The 16,482-nt window shown below is 35.0% G+C and overlaps 1 protein-coding gene and 1 pseudogene across 1 annotated transcript in view; both read left to right on the forward strand.

The window, feature by feature from the left end:
- Positions 1-16,482, forward strand: part of LOC127367364 (mucin-2-like) — a 56,659-nt gene that overhangs the window by 34,770 nt on the left and 5,407 nt on the right. The gene's annotated exons all lie outside the window — the stretch shown is intronic.
- Positions 4,992-15,376, forward strand: LOC127367654 (hydroxysteroid dehydrogenase-like protein 2; annotated as a pseudogene).

Genomic DNA, 16,482 nt, shown 5'->3' on the forward strand with positions numbered 1-16,482 from the left:
AGATTGTGTTCAGTATGAATGACCAGCGTCTTAAAGAGAGACTTTTAAGAGAGCCAAATCTTACATTAGAAAAGGCCATAGACACTTGCCGTGCTGCTGAGATCGCCAGAGCTCAAATAGAAGCAATGAGCGCAGCCACTCAAGAGAGATCTGTACATACAGTGCATAAGAAAAAACAGGACAGTCAACCACGCAATAAAGGACCAAAGCAACCTTTTCAACACACACAAAGCAGTGGACATGTAAACACATGCAGAAAATGTGGAAAATCACACCAGCCCAAACAATGCCCAGCATATGGAGTTTCCTGCCACAAGTGTGGTAAACAGAACCACTATGCAAAGATGTGTGGGTCAGGTAAAGCACAGCATAGAAGGACAGTGCATGATATCAGTCCAGAAATTGACACTCTGTTTATTGGAACAGTGAACATTGACCAGCTCGACTCCAGCCTTGACAAGTCCTGGTACTCTGAAGTACAGGTTGACAACATGTCCGTAAGGTTCAAATTGGATACAGGAGCAGAGGCCAATGTCCTACCACTGAGGATGTTTAAGTCCATGAAAAGGAAGGCCAGACGGGAAAGGAGAGCACACCTGCAACTACAGCCCACAAAAACAGTGCTGGTGGCTTATGGAGGGATGAGGCTGAGGCCAGAGGGGTTACTCACACTCAAGTGCTCTACACCCAAAGCTCATGCAAGTCTGCCGTTTTACATATCGAGACACTCATCCACACCTATCCTAGGGGGAGATGCTTGTGTAGACTTGCACCTGGTAAAAAGGCTGGACATCGACAAACTGGATGTGAAACATCCAACTACGAAGGAGGAGCTGATAGCTCCACACCCAACAGTCTTTGAAGGTCTGGGGGAGTTTGCCGGAGAATATCACATCCACACAAACCCCAAGGCTACGCCAGTCATACATGGCTGCAGAAAAATACCACTGGCCATGATGGATAAACTCAGAGACACTCTTGATGACCTGTTACAAGCAGATGTGATTGCACAGGTGACGGAGCCAACACCATGGGTAACTAGCCTTGTAATCACAGAAAAGAAAGATAAGAAGAAATTGAGGGTTTGCTTGGACCCCACTGATTTAAACAAAGCAATACTAAGACAGCACTACTCCATCCGCACAACAGATGAAGTTTTGTGCAAACTTGCTGGTAAGAAGATATTCACAGTGCTGGATGAGAAGGACGGCTACTGGCAAGTAAAGCTTGACAAGGAGTCATCGCTGCTGTGCACATTTAACACACCGTGGGGAAGATATAGGTTCAAACGTTTGCCATTTGGAATCAAGTCAGCAAGCGAGGTTTTTCAGCAGCGCAATTGTGAAGCGTTCGGTGACATACAAGGAGTACACATCATAGCTGACGATATGATCATCGCGGCAGCTACAGAAAAAGAACATGATGAGATAATACAGAAAGTGATGACCAGAGCAAAAGAAGCAAATGTGAAATTCAACAAAGAGAAAATACAGTACAAGGTGAGCAGCGTCAACTACATGGGCCACGTCGTCACTTCAGAGGGTGTGAAAGCAGACGAGGCAAAAGTTAAAGCCATAGCTGAGATGCCTCCACCCACTGACAAAGCAGGACTACAGAGGATGCTAGGCATGACAAAATACCTGGCGCAGTACATCCCAGGCAAGGCCACCATAACAGCGCCGCTAAGACAGCTGCTCAGGAAGGACAATATGTGGCAGTGGCAACACGAACATGACGAAGCAGTCAAAAAACTGAAAGATGCTCTCACAAATGCTCCTGTGCTCAGATTCTTTGATCCACAGAAACAGCTCATCATACAGGCTGATACGTCTAAGGACGGCCTAGGAGCATGCCAAGTACGGCCGCCTCGGTGTGTTGGTGCGCTTTGTTTTTTCTTGCTTTGTGTGTTAATTCAGTTTTCGGCTGTGATACCCGGGGGCTCTTTCACTAAAGAAGAGCTCATGAACATCAGGGGAACAACTCCAGCTGATCTCTTTCCCACTTTTCTTATTTCTTCCGTGGAATTATTGGACATTGTGGTCAAAAGTGCGCTCACCTTTGCTCACGCAGTGAAACGCAGGAGGAGAGGGAGACGTGCCGGTGCGCTTGTGCGTCTCCGCCAGCGCGGACATCGTACGCCGTTACCTGGAATATTCCTCTCCAATGTGCGCTCACTGTGCAACAAAATGGACCAACTTCAGCTACTTCTGGGGAAAAACAGTGACTTTTCTTCATCCTCTGTTTTATGCTTCACAGAGACGTGGCTGAGTGGATCGGTACCGGACTCTGCGCTGCAGCTGGCAGGCTTCCAACTCCTCAGAGCGGATCGTGACACAGAACTCTCCGGCAAAACAAAGGGTGGAGGTATCTGTTTTTATACCAACAGTAGCTGGTGTAATGATGTGACAGTGATCCAACAGCACTGCTCTTCTACTCTGGAATCTTTCTTTATAAACTGCAAACCTTTTTACTCCCCCGTGAGTTTGTTTCATTCATTCTGGTCGGTGTTTACATTGCACCGCAGGCCAACGTGCAGGATGCACAGCGCATACTCGCCGACCAGATACTGTATGTGGAGCAGACTAACCCGGACTCTTTAGTTATTGTCCTCGGTGACTTTAACAAAGGAAACCTCAGTCACGATCTTCCAAAATATAAACAGTTTATTAAATGCCTGACCAGAGAGAAGAATATACTGGATCATTGTTACACTACAGTCAGCGGAGCTTATCACGCCGTCCCCGCCGCACTGGGCCTCTCCGACCACGTCATGGTCCACCTGATTCCCTCATACAGGCAGAAATTAAAGCTCTGCAAACCTGTTGTGAGGACATCAAAGCAGTGGACCAGTGAAGCTGTGGAGGATCTCCAGGCGTGCTTGGACTCTACTGACTGGGATGTGTTCAGGACTGCTACTAACAGTCTGGATGAGTACACAGAGGCTGTGACGTCATATATCAGCTTCTGTGAGGACTGCTGTGTACCATCACGCACCAGGGTGAGTTACAACAACGGCAAACCCTGGTTCACAGCCAAACTCATTCAACTACGGTTGCAGAAGGAGCAAGCGTTCAGGAGTGGGGGGGGACAAGTTTAAGGAGTCCAAGTACAAGTTTAGGAAGGCGGTGAGAGAAGCTAAACATCAGTACTCTGAGAAACTTCAACACCAGTTCTCAGCCAACGACTCTGGTTCTGTCTGGAAGGGGCTCAGACAGATAACTAACTACAAGCCCAAAACCCCTCACTCCATCAATGATCTGCGCCTGGCAAACGAGCTGAATGAGTTCTACTGCCGCTTCGACAGACAAAGGAGCAGTCCTGACACCATCCCCCGTGACACCCCTCACCGGCCCCACCTCACCAGTCCCTCCCCCCAGCCCAGCAGGAGCTGGGGCCACTTCACAGCTTCACACCTCTGTGAATCCCTCCTCCTCCACCACAGTGACGACTCTCTGCCTCCAAGAGAGGGACGTCAACAGACTCTTCAAGAGGCAGAACCACCGCAAAGCAGCCGGACCAGATTCTGTCTCTCCATCCACCCTGAAGCACTGTGCTGACCAGCTGTCTCCGGTGTTCACTGACATCTTCAACACCTCTTTGGAGATATGTCACGTGCCAGCCTGCTTCAAAGCATCGACCATCATCCCTGTACCCAAGAAAGCAAGGACCACAGGACTAAATGACTTCAGACCTGTTGCCCTCACCTCTGTGGTCATGAAGTCTTTTGAGCGCCTTGTGCTTTCCCACCTGAAAGCCATAACGGACCCACTCCTGGACCCCCTGCAGTTCGCCTACAGAGCCAACAGGTCTGTAGACGATGCAGTAAACATGGCCCTACACTTCACCCTCCAGCATCTGGACTCCCCAGGAACCTATGCCAGGATCCTGTTTGTGGACTTCAGCTCTGCGTTTAATACCATCATCCCTGCTCTGCTACAGGACAAGCTCTCCCAGCTCACTGTGCCTGACTCCACCTGCAGGTGGATCACAGACTTCCTGTCTGACAGGAAACAACACGTGAAGCTGGGTAGAAATGTCTCTGACTCCCAGACCATCAGCACCGGATCCCCTCAGGGCTGTGTTCTTTCTCCTCTACTCTTCTCCCTGTACACCAACAGCTGCACCTCCAGTCACCAGTCCATCAGGCTCCTGAAGTTTGCGGATGACACCTCCCTCATTGGGCTCATCTCTGGTGGAGATGAGTCCGCCTACAGATGGGAGATTGACCATCTGGTGACCTGGTGCAGCCAGAACAACCTGGAGCTAAATGCTCTAAAAACAGTGGAGATGGTTGTGGACTTTAGGAAGAACCCAGCCCCACCCGCCCCATCATCCTGTGTGACTCCCCAGTCGACTCTGTGGAGTCTTTCCGCTTCCTGGGTACCATCATCACCCAGGACCTCAAGTGGGAGCTGAACATCAGCTCCCTCACCAAGAAAGCCCAGCAGAGGATGTACTTCCTGCGACAGCTGAAGAAGTTCAACCTGCCAAAGACAATGATGGTGCACTTCTACACTGCCATCATCGAGTCCATCCTCACCTCATCCATCACCATCTGGTACGCTGCTGCCACTGCCAAGGACAAGGGCAGACTGCAGCGTATCATTCGATCAGCTGAGAAGGTGATCGGCTGCAATCTGCCATCCCTCCAGGACCTGTACGCCTCTAGGACCAGGAAGCGTGCAGGTAAGATTGTGGCTGACCCCTCCCACCCAGGTTACAATCTCTTTGAGGTACTTCCCTCTGGCAGGAGGCTGCGGTCCATCAGGACTAAAACGTCTCGCCATAAAAACAGTTTCTTCCCGTCGGCAGCTGGCCTCCTTAACAAGGCCCGGATTACCCACTGTCATTGACTCTTATACCCACCCTGTATATAAAGTATGCATTACATTAATGCTCCCACGTTCTTCTGCACAGCTTTCTATTTCTCTTCTTATCTTTATCTATTTATTTGATCCCAACTGCCAATAATCCCGTATTGATCCAGCCCTTCGTCATTAGTCTTAATGTTCTTCTTCTCGCCGTGTTACAGGAAGTTAGCCGGCCGCACGCTCTTCATCACCGGGGCAGTCGAGGGATCGGTAAGGCCATCGCTCTGAAAGCTGCCAGAGATGGAGCCAACATCATCATCGCCGCCAAGACCGCTGTGCCCCACCCCAAACTGCCGGGAACCATCTACAGCGCTGCGGAGGAGGGTGAGGAGCTAACAGACTACATGCTAACAGATTAAACCCTGTTTAATGAGACGGTGACTCTGACCCAGCATGCTCTCTGTTTCAGTGGAGGCCGCCGGAGGGAAAGCGTTGGCCTGCATCGTCGACATTCGCGACGAGCAGCAGATCGGAGAGGCCGTTCAGAAAGCTGTCGACAAGTTTGGAGGTACATTCACACTCTCACCTGTTCGCTACGAGTTAATATCCGCACATTTTTATCAAGATATTTATGTATGTATGTATGTATGTTTGTATGTATTTATGTATGTTTGTTTGTATGTATGTATTTATGTATGTTTGTTTGTATGTATGTATTTATGTTTGTATGTTTGTTTGTATGTATGTATTTATGTATGTATGTTTGTATGTTTGTTTGTATGTATGTATGTTTGTATGTATGTATTTATGTTTGTATGTATTTATGTTTGTATGTATGTATGTATTTATGTATGTATGTATGTATTTATGTATGTATGTATGTTTGTTTGTTTGTTTGTTTGTTTGTATGTATGTATTTATGTTTCTGAATGAAATTAGTTTTTCAAATTGTTGCTCTATTAGATAAATGAGAAGTTGTTCTGGGTTTATGGCTCAGTGTATCAGTGGGTGGGAAGCTGGTGAGGGATCACGTCAGGGAGACTTCCTGCCCCAACAGTGACATCATCATCAGCTTGTTTCTGATTGGCAGGAATCGACATCCTGGTGAACAACGCCAGCGCCATCAGTCTGACAGGAACTCTGGAGACGCCCATGAAGAAGGTGGACCTGATGCTGGGAATCAACCTGAGAGGAACCTACCTGACGTAAGAGTCTGACACACTGCTAACGAGGTTAATTAACTCGGCTAACGAGTCATACTGTTAAACTAGCATGCTAATAGACTTTCATTGTTAACTAGAATGTTGTAGTTTTGTTTAACTCGTTAACGAGCGGAGTTAACGAGCGGAGTTAACGAGCGGAGTTAACGAGCGTCTGTATGTGTCAGGTCTAAGATGGTCCTCCCTCACCTGCTGAAGGGTCACAATCCTCACATCCTGAATCTGTCGCCTCCGCTCAACCTCAACCCCGTCTGGTTCAAGAACCACACAGGTAACCATAGCAACAGACCACTCAGCATCCCATCATACACCTGTGCAGTACTAACGCGTGGTTTGTTTGTTTTATTCAGCGTACACAATGGCGAAGTACGGTATGTCCATGTGCGTCCTGGGAATGGCCGAAGAGTTCAGAGGTCAAATCGCTGTCAACGCCCTCTGGCCTAAAACCGGTCAGTGGCTAAGTGTTAGCATGCTAACAGGCTCCTCATTGACCCTCCATGACGCTAACCCTGCTCTGGCCTGTGTGTTGTTACCGTAGCGATACAGACGGCAGCAATGGACATGTTGGGCGGAGACGGAATTGGGAAACAGTGTCGTACGACTGACATCATTGCGGACGCCGCCTACGCAATCCTGTCCCGATCGAAGGACTACACAGGTCACTTCCTGGTGGATGAGGACGTCCTTAAAGAGCAGGGAGTCCAAAACTTCGATCAGTACGCCGTCCAACCAGGTGAGAGCATGCTAGCTGAGCTAATGCTAACCTAGCATGTGTAGTTACAGGCTAGCTTTCCTGCACACTGTCATGTGGTAGTTATTGTGGTCTCTGATTGGTCGACAGGGCACCCCCTGCTGCCAGACTTCTTCCTGGACGACGCACCCGAGACACTGGTGAAAAAAGATGGAGGAACACGGTAAATACTATAAATACAGCAAATACTATAAATACAGCAAATACTATGAATACAGCAAATACTATAAATACAGTAAATACATTAAATACAGCAAATACTATAAATACAGCAAATACTATAAATACAGCAAATACTATAAATACAGTAAATACTATAAATACTGTAAATACTATAAATACTGTAAATACTATAAATACTGTAAATACTATAAATACAGCAAATACTGTAAATACAGTAAATACTATAAATACAGCAAATACTATAAATACTGTAAATACAGTAAATACTATAAATACTATAAATACTGTAAATACAGCAAATACTATAAATACAGTAAATACATTAAATACAGCAAATACTATAAATACAGCAAATACTATAAATACAGCAAATACTATAAATACAGTAAATACTATAAATACTGTAAATACTATAAATACTGTAAATACTATAAATACTGTAAATACAGTAAATACTATAAATACAGCAAATACTATAAATACTGTAAATACAGTAAATACTATAAATACTATAAATACTGTAAATACATTAAATACAGCAAATACTATAAATACAGTAAATACATTAAATACAGCAAATACTATAAATACAGTAAATACATTAAATACAGCAAATACTATAAATACAGCAAATACTATAAATACAGCAAATACTATAAATACAGTAAATACTATAAATACTGTAAATACTATAAATACTGTAAATACTATAAATACAGCAAATACTGTAAATACTATAAATACAGCAAATACTATAAATACAGCAAATACTATAAATACTGTAAATACTATAAATACTATAAATACTATAAATACTGTAAATACTATAAATACAGCAAATACTGTAAATACTGTAAATACAGTAAATACTATAAATACAGCAAATACTATAAATACTGTAAATACAGTAAATACTATAAATACAGCAAATACTATAAATACTGTAAATACAGTAAATACTATAAATACTATAAATACTGTAAATACAGCAAATACTATAAATACAGTAAATACATTAAATACAGCAAATACTATAAATACAGCAAATACTATAAATACAGCAAATACTATAAATACAGTAAATACTATAAATACTGTAAATACTATAAATACTGTAAATACTATAAATACTGTAAATACAGTAAATACTATAAATACAGCAAATACTATAAATACTGTAAATACAGTAAATACTATAAATACTATAAATACTGTAAATACAGCAAATACTATAAATACAGTAAATACATTAAATACAGCAAATACATTAAATACAGCAAATACTGTAAATACAGCAAATACTATAAATACAGTAAATACTATAAATACTGTAAATACTATAAATACTGTAAATACTATAAATACAGCAAATACTATAAATACTGTAAATACTATAAATACTGTAAATACAGCAAATACTATAAATACTGTAAATACTGTAAATACTATAAATACTGTAAATACTATAAATACTGTAAATACTATAAATACAGCAAATACTGTAAATACTGTAAATACTGTAAATACTATAAATACTGTAAATACAGCAAATACTATAAATACAGCAAATACTATAAATACTGTAAATACAGCAAATACTATAAATACTGTAAATACTATAAATACTATAAATACAGCAAATACTATAAATACTGTAAATACAGTAAATACTATAAATACTGTAAATACTATAAATACTGTAAATACAGTAAATACTATAAATACAGCAAATACTATAAATACAGCAAATACTATAAATACTGTAAATACTATAAATACTGTAAATACAGTAAATACTATAAATACAGCAAATACTATAAATACAGCAAATACTATAAATACTGTAAATACAGCAAATACTATAAATACAGAAAATACTGTAAATACTATAAATACTATAAATATTATAAATACTGTAAATACAGCAAATACTATAAATACTATAAATACAGCAAATACTGTAAATACAGTAAATACTGTAAATACAGCAAATACTATATATACAGCAAATACTATGAATACAGCAAATACAATAAATACAGCAAATACTATAAATACTGTAAATACTATAAATACAGCAAATACTATAAATACTGTAAATACAGCAAATACTATAAATACTGTAAATACTGTAAATACTATAAATACTGTAAATACTATAAATACAGCAAATACTGTAAATACTGTAAATACTGTAAATACTATAAATACTGTAAATACAGCAAATACTATAAATACAGCAAATACTATAAATACTGTAAATACAGCAAATACTATAAATACTGTAAATACTATAAATACTATAAATACAGCAAATACTATAAATACTGTAAATACAGTAAATACTATAAATACTGTAAATACTATAAATACTGTAAATACAGTAAATACTATAAATACAGCAAATACTATAAATACAGCAAATACTATAAATACTGTAAATACTATAAATACTGTAAATACAGTAAATACTATAAATACAGCAAATACTATAAATACAGCAAATACTATAAATACTGTAAATACAGCAAATACTATAAATACAGAAAATACTGTAAATACTATAAATACTATAAATACTATAAATACTGTAAATACAGCAAATACTATAAATACTATAAATACAGCAAATACTGTAAATACAGTAAATACTGTAAATACAGCAAATACTATATATACAGCAAATACTATGAATACAGCAAATACAATAAATACAGCAAATACTATAAATACTGTAAATACTATAAATACAGCAAATACTATAAATACTGTAAATACTATAAATACAGCAAATACTATAAATACAGCAAATACTATAAATACTGTAAATACTATAAATACTGTAAATACAGCAAATACTATAAATACTGTAAATACTGTAAATACTATAAATACTGTAAATACTATAAATACTGTAAATACTATAAATACAGCAAATACTGTAAATACTGTAAATACTATAAATACTGTAAATACAGCAAATACTATAAATACAGCAAATACTATAAATACTGTAAATACAGCAAATACTATAAATACTGTAAATACTATAAATACTATAAATACAGCAAATACTATAAATACTGTAAATACTATAAATACTGTAAATACAGTAAATACTATAAATACTGTAAATACTGTAAATACTGTAAATACTATAAATACTGTAAATACAGCAAATACTATAAATACAGCAAATACTATAAATACTGTAAATACAGCAAATACTATAAATACTGTAAATACTATAAATACTATAAATACAGCAAATACTATAAATACTGTAAATACTATAAATACTGTAAATACAGTAAATACTATAAATACTGTAAATACTATAAATACTGTAAATACAGTAAATACTATAAATACAGCAAATACTATAAATACAGCAAATACTATAAATACTGTAAATACTATAAATACTGTAAATACAGTAAATACTATAAATACAGCAAATACTATAAATACAGCAAATACTATAAATACTGTAAATACTATAAATACTGTAAATACAGCAAATACTATAAATACAGCAAATACTGTAAATACTGTAAATACTATAAATACTATAAATACTATAAATACTGTAAATACAGCAAATACTATAAATACAGCAAATACTGTAAATACAGTAAATACTGTAAATACAGCAAATCCTATATATACAGCAAATACTATGAATACAGCAAATACAATAAATACAGCAAATACTATAAATACTGTAAATACTATAAATACTATAAATACTGTAAATACAGCAAATACTATAAATACAGCAAATACTATAAATACTGTAAATACAGCAAATACTGTAAATACTGTAAATACAGTAAATACTATAAATACTGTAAATACTATAAATACTGTAAATACTATAAATACAGCAAATACTGTAAATACAGTAAATACTGTAAATACAGCAAATACTATATATACAGCAAATACTATGAATACAGCAAATACAATAAATACAGCAAATACTATAAATACTGTAAATACTATAAATACTATAAATACTGTAAATACAGCAAATACTATAAATACAGCAAATACTATAAATACTGTAAATACAGCAAATACTGTAAATACTGTAAATACAGTAAATACTATAAATACTGTAAATATAGTAAATACTGTAAATACAGTAAATATAGTAAATACTATAAATACTATAAATACAGCAAATACTATAAATACTGTAAATACTATAAATACTGTAAATACAGTAAATACTATAAATACTGTAAATACAGCAAATACTATAAATACTGTAAATACTATAAATACAGCAAATACTATAAATACAGCAAATACTATAAATACTGTAAATACTATAAATACTGTAAATACAGCAAATACTATAAATACAGCAAATACTGTAAATACTGTAAATACTATAAATACTATAAATACTATAAATACTGCAAATACTATAAATACTGTAAATACAGTAAATACTATAAATACAGCAAATACTGTAAATACAGTAAATACTGTAAATACAGTAAATACAGCAAATACTATAAATACTATAAATACAGCAAATACTGTAAATACAGTAAATACAGCAAATACTATAAATACTGTAAATACAGCAAATACTATAAATACTGTAAATATAGTAAATACTGTAAATACAGTAAATATAGTAAATACTATAAATACTATAAATACAGCAAATACTATAAATACTGTAAATACTATAAATACTGTAAATACAGTAAATACTATAAATACTGTAAATACAGCAAATACTATAAATACAGTAAACATAGTAAATACTATAAATACAGTAAACATAGTAAATATTATAAATACAGTAAATATTGTAAATACTATAACTACAGTAAATATAGTAAATACTATAAATACAGTAAATACTATAAATACTGTAAATACCATAAATACTATAAATACAGCAAATACTATAAATACTGTAAATACTATAAATACTGTAAATACAGTAAATACTATAAATACTGTAAATACTATAAATACTGTAAATACAGTAAATACTATAAATACAGCAAATACTATAAATACAGCAAATACTATAAATACTGTAAATACTATAAATACTGTAAATACAGTAAATACTATAAATACAGCAAATACTATAAATACAGCAAATACTATAAATACTGTAAATACTATAAATACTGTAAATACAGCAAATACTATAAATACAGCAAATACTGTAAATACTGTAAATACTATAAATACTATAAATACTATAAATACTGCAAATACTATAAATACTGTAAATACAGCAAATACTATAAATACTATAAATACAGCAAATACTGTAAATACAGTAAATACTGTAAATACAGCAAATACAATAAATACAGCAAATACTATAAATACTGTAAATACTATAAATACTATAAATACTGTAAATACAGCAAATACTATAAATACAGCAAATACTATAAATACTGTAAATACAGCAAATACTGTAAATACTGTAAATACAGTAAATACTATAAATACTGTAAATACTATAAATACTGTAAATACTATAAATACAGCAAATACTGTAAATACAGTAAATACTATAAATACTGTAAATATAGTAAATACTGTAAATACAGTAAATATAGTAAATACTATAAATACTATAAATACAGCAAATACTATAAATACTGTAAATACTATAAATACTGTAAATACAGTAAATACTATAAATACTGTAAATACAGCAAATACTATAAATACTGTAAATACTATAAATACAGCAAATACTATAAATACAGCAAATACTATAAATACTGTAAATACTATAAATACTGTAAATACAGCAAATACTATAAATACAGCAAATACTGTAAATACTGTAAATACTATAAATACTATAAATACTGCAAATACTATAAATACTGTAAATACAGTAAATACTATAAATACAGCAAATACTGTAAATACAGTAAATACTGTAAATACAGTAAATACAGCAAATACTATAAATACTATAAATACAGCAAATACTGTAAATACAGTAAATACAGCAAATACTATAAATACTGTAAATACAGCAAATACTATAAATACTGTAAATATAGTAAATACTGTAAATACAGTAAATATAGTAAATACTATAAATACTATAAATACAGCAAATACTATAAATACTGTAAATACTATAAATACTGTAAATACAGTAAATACTATAAATACTGTAAATACAGCAAATACTATAAATACAGTAAACATAGTAAATACTATAAATACAGTAAACATAGTAAATATTATAAATACAGTAAATATTGTAAATACTATAACTACAGTAAATATAGTAAATACTATAAATACAGTAAATACTATAAATACAGTAAATACTATAAATACAGTAAATACAGTAAATACTATAAATACTATAAATACAGTTAATATTATAAATACAGTAAATATAGTAAATACTATAAATACAGTAAATACTATAAATACAGTAAATATAGTAAATACTATAAATACAGTAAATATAGTAAGTACTATAAATACAGTAAATACTATAAATACAGTAAATACTATAAATACTATAAATACAGTTAATATTATAAAAACAGTAAATACAGTAAATACTATAAATACAGTAAATACTATAAATACAGTAAATATAGTAAATACTATAAATACAGTAAATATAGTAAGTACTATAAATACAGTAAATACTATAAATACAATAAATACAGTAAATACTATAAATACAGTAAATACCATAAATACAGTAAATACAGTAAATACTATAAATACAGTAAATACTATAAATACAGTAAATACAGTAAATACTATAAATACTATAAATACAGTAAATACTATAAATACAGTAAATACTATAAATACTATAAATACAGTAAATACAGTAAATACTATAAATACAGTAAATACTATAAATACAGTAAATATTATAAATACAGTAAATATTATAAATACTATAAATACTGTAAATACAGTAAATACAGTTAATATAGTAAATACTATAAATACTATAAATACAGTAAATATTATAAATACAGTAAATACAGTAAATATAGTAAATACTATAAATACAGTAAATATTGTAAATACTATAAATACAGTAAACATAGTAAATACTATAAATACAGTAAAAATAGTAAATATTATAAATACAGTAAATATTGTAAATACTATAACTACAGTAAATATAGTAAATATTATAAATACAGTAAATATTGTAAATACTATAAATACTACAGATATTACAAACACAGTTTCTAAAGTAGGATAATGAAATATATCTATAATTACATTATAATAAACAGCACACTGACCTCATTGTGCCTTTAAGCGTCACTGTGGCGCCCCCTGATGTCTCATAAAGACAAACCAGTCAAATTACCTGTTTTTTTTTTTCCACGTTGCTAGGGGCGACCCCAGCCTTCAAACCACCGCCTCCCTCCAGTGGACCAATAGAAAGCACGTTTGACGCCATCAGAGGAGTCATCAACGAAGACGTCGTCAAGACAACACAGGGCATTTATCAGTTCGACCTATCAGGTAACAGTAAAGTTAGATTGTGTCCATATAAGGAGATTCTGTGGGCGTGGCAACAACATGAACGTCTTTATGTCCATATAAGGAGATCACAAAGGCGTTTGGTTCCTGGACTTGAAGAGCGGCGCCGGCAGCGCGGGGCCGGGCCAGCCCGTCAAAGCCGACGTCATCATGGCGATGGACTCGAGCGACTTCAGCAAGATGTTTGCAGGTGAGCCGTCACCACGGTAACGCTGGTGTAAAACACAGCCATAGCGATGGATTTAGCGGCGTTGTTTCCGTGGTAACAGCTGTGTGTTGGCGTCCTCAGGGGAGCTGAAGCCGACGATGGCCTTCATGTCGGGGAAGCTGCGGATCAAAGGCGACATGACGCTCGCCCTCAAACTGGAGAAACTGATGACCCGCATGAGCAAGGCCAAACTGTGAGACTGAAGCCCCGCCCCCAGACCCACTCAGGCCCCGCCCACCCGCTGTACATGTTGCCTTAATAAAATAATAATGAAATAATAACATTTTAATAAAACCTTAATAAAAAACTGAAAACGTTGTGGTTTCATTCAGAGAACTCTGTTTATATCTCTGATATTATTATACTGAGGACATTCAGCACACAGACCATTATTAACATTAGAATTAATGTTAATATTCATATATAAATATATATGTATATTTTTATATATATATATATATTTATATATATATCTATATATTTATATATAGATATATATAGATGTGTGTGTTGCAGCCAGTCACTCCACCATCTCTCCCTGTTGCGTGTCAACAAGTGTGAAGTGTGTATTTCAGCCTGTGTGTGTGGATCAATAAACTGTCTTATGTGTAAAAGCTGGTGTCACATTTTACACATCAAACAATAAAAACTGTTTAAGTAAAAACCCTCCTGTTTTCTTCTTCTGTGATCTCTTAGTAAAAGGGGGCATTTAATTATCATATTAATATTAATATATATATTATTATTAATATCTATATAAGGACCGTGCATGCCTATAAGTAAGAATACCTGTCAGATAAATGGGAGTGTGATAAATATTCAAGTTCCTCAAAACTAAAACGTTTAGTTTCCTTTATTATAATTATAAAATAATATACTATTATTATTATTATTATTATTATTATTATTATTAGAGTTATGAAGTATCAGAGTATCAGTATCTGTATAAATCTACAAATATCAGTATCTGCTGTCGGACACCATAAAACAATGAGCATGAGTGATTCACTCAGTCTCTCAAACACACCTGCGAGTGCAGCTGCTGAACTTCCGGTTCTCGTTATCCAATCAGAGGCCGGATCCAGGTGTACGGAGGGCTTTTAGTCGCAGCTGTGGCGGCTCCGGCCGTCAGCTTCCAGCCGCTCTTCGGTCGTTCCCCTCGGCAGAGAACAGTGGAGCATGTCGGCGGTTCTCGGACGGATGACGACGACGACGACGACGATGATGATGATGGTCTGGGTTTGGATCAGTCTGCTGACTCTAGCCCGGTTCAACACGGCACAGGACCAGCACCGGGACGCCGAGCTCACGGCGCTGCTGGAGGAGACCGGGAGCGGCGGAAGACTTTCTCCGGTGCCAGTGTGGAAGTTCCTGAACGGTAAAAAGATCCACCTGTGATCAATAAAGGAAGTTAAATCCAACATGGAGTTCAGAGTTTGTCCTGATGAAGTGAATGAAGTGATTTAAATAGTTTCACACTCACTTTGTTTTTACTAACTGCTAATTAAACCCTGAAATATAATTAAATAAATGTAACCTTCCTCAACCAGCAGACATAATAAATGTAATTATAATTAAACTGCTGCTAATATTTACATTTATTGTATCATTAATGAAAAAAATCAACTTTTGTTAAAAAATGTCTCTTAGCTTCTCTGAGCCACTAGCTTAGTCCAGCTACGGCCACGCCCCCTGTGGTTCTCTCTGCTGCCTTTAGTGGGCGCTAGCTATCAGAACTGAAGTTGAACTGGATTCCTTCCCATCATGCAT

Source organism: Dicentrarchus labrax, unplaced genomic scaffold (assembly GCF_905237075.1).
Source record: "Dicentrarchus labrax unplaced genomic scaffold, dlabrax2021, whole genome shotgun sequence".
NCBI classification, from domain to species: domain Eukaryota; kingdom Metazoa; phylum Chordata; class Actinopteri; family Moronidae; genus Dicentrarchus; species Dicentrarchus labrax.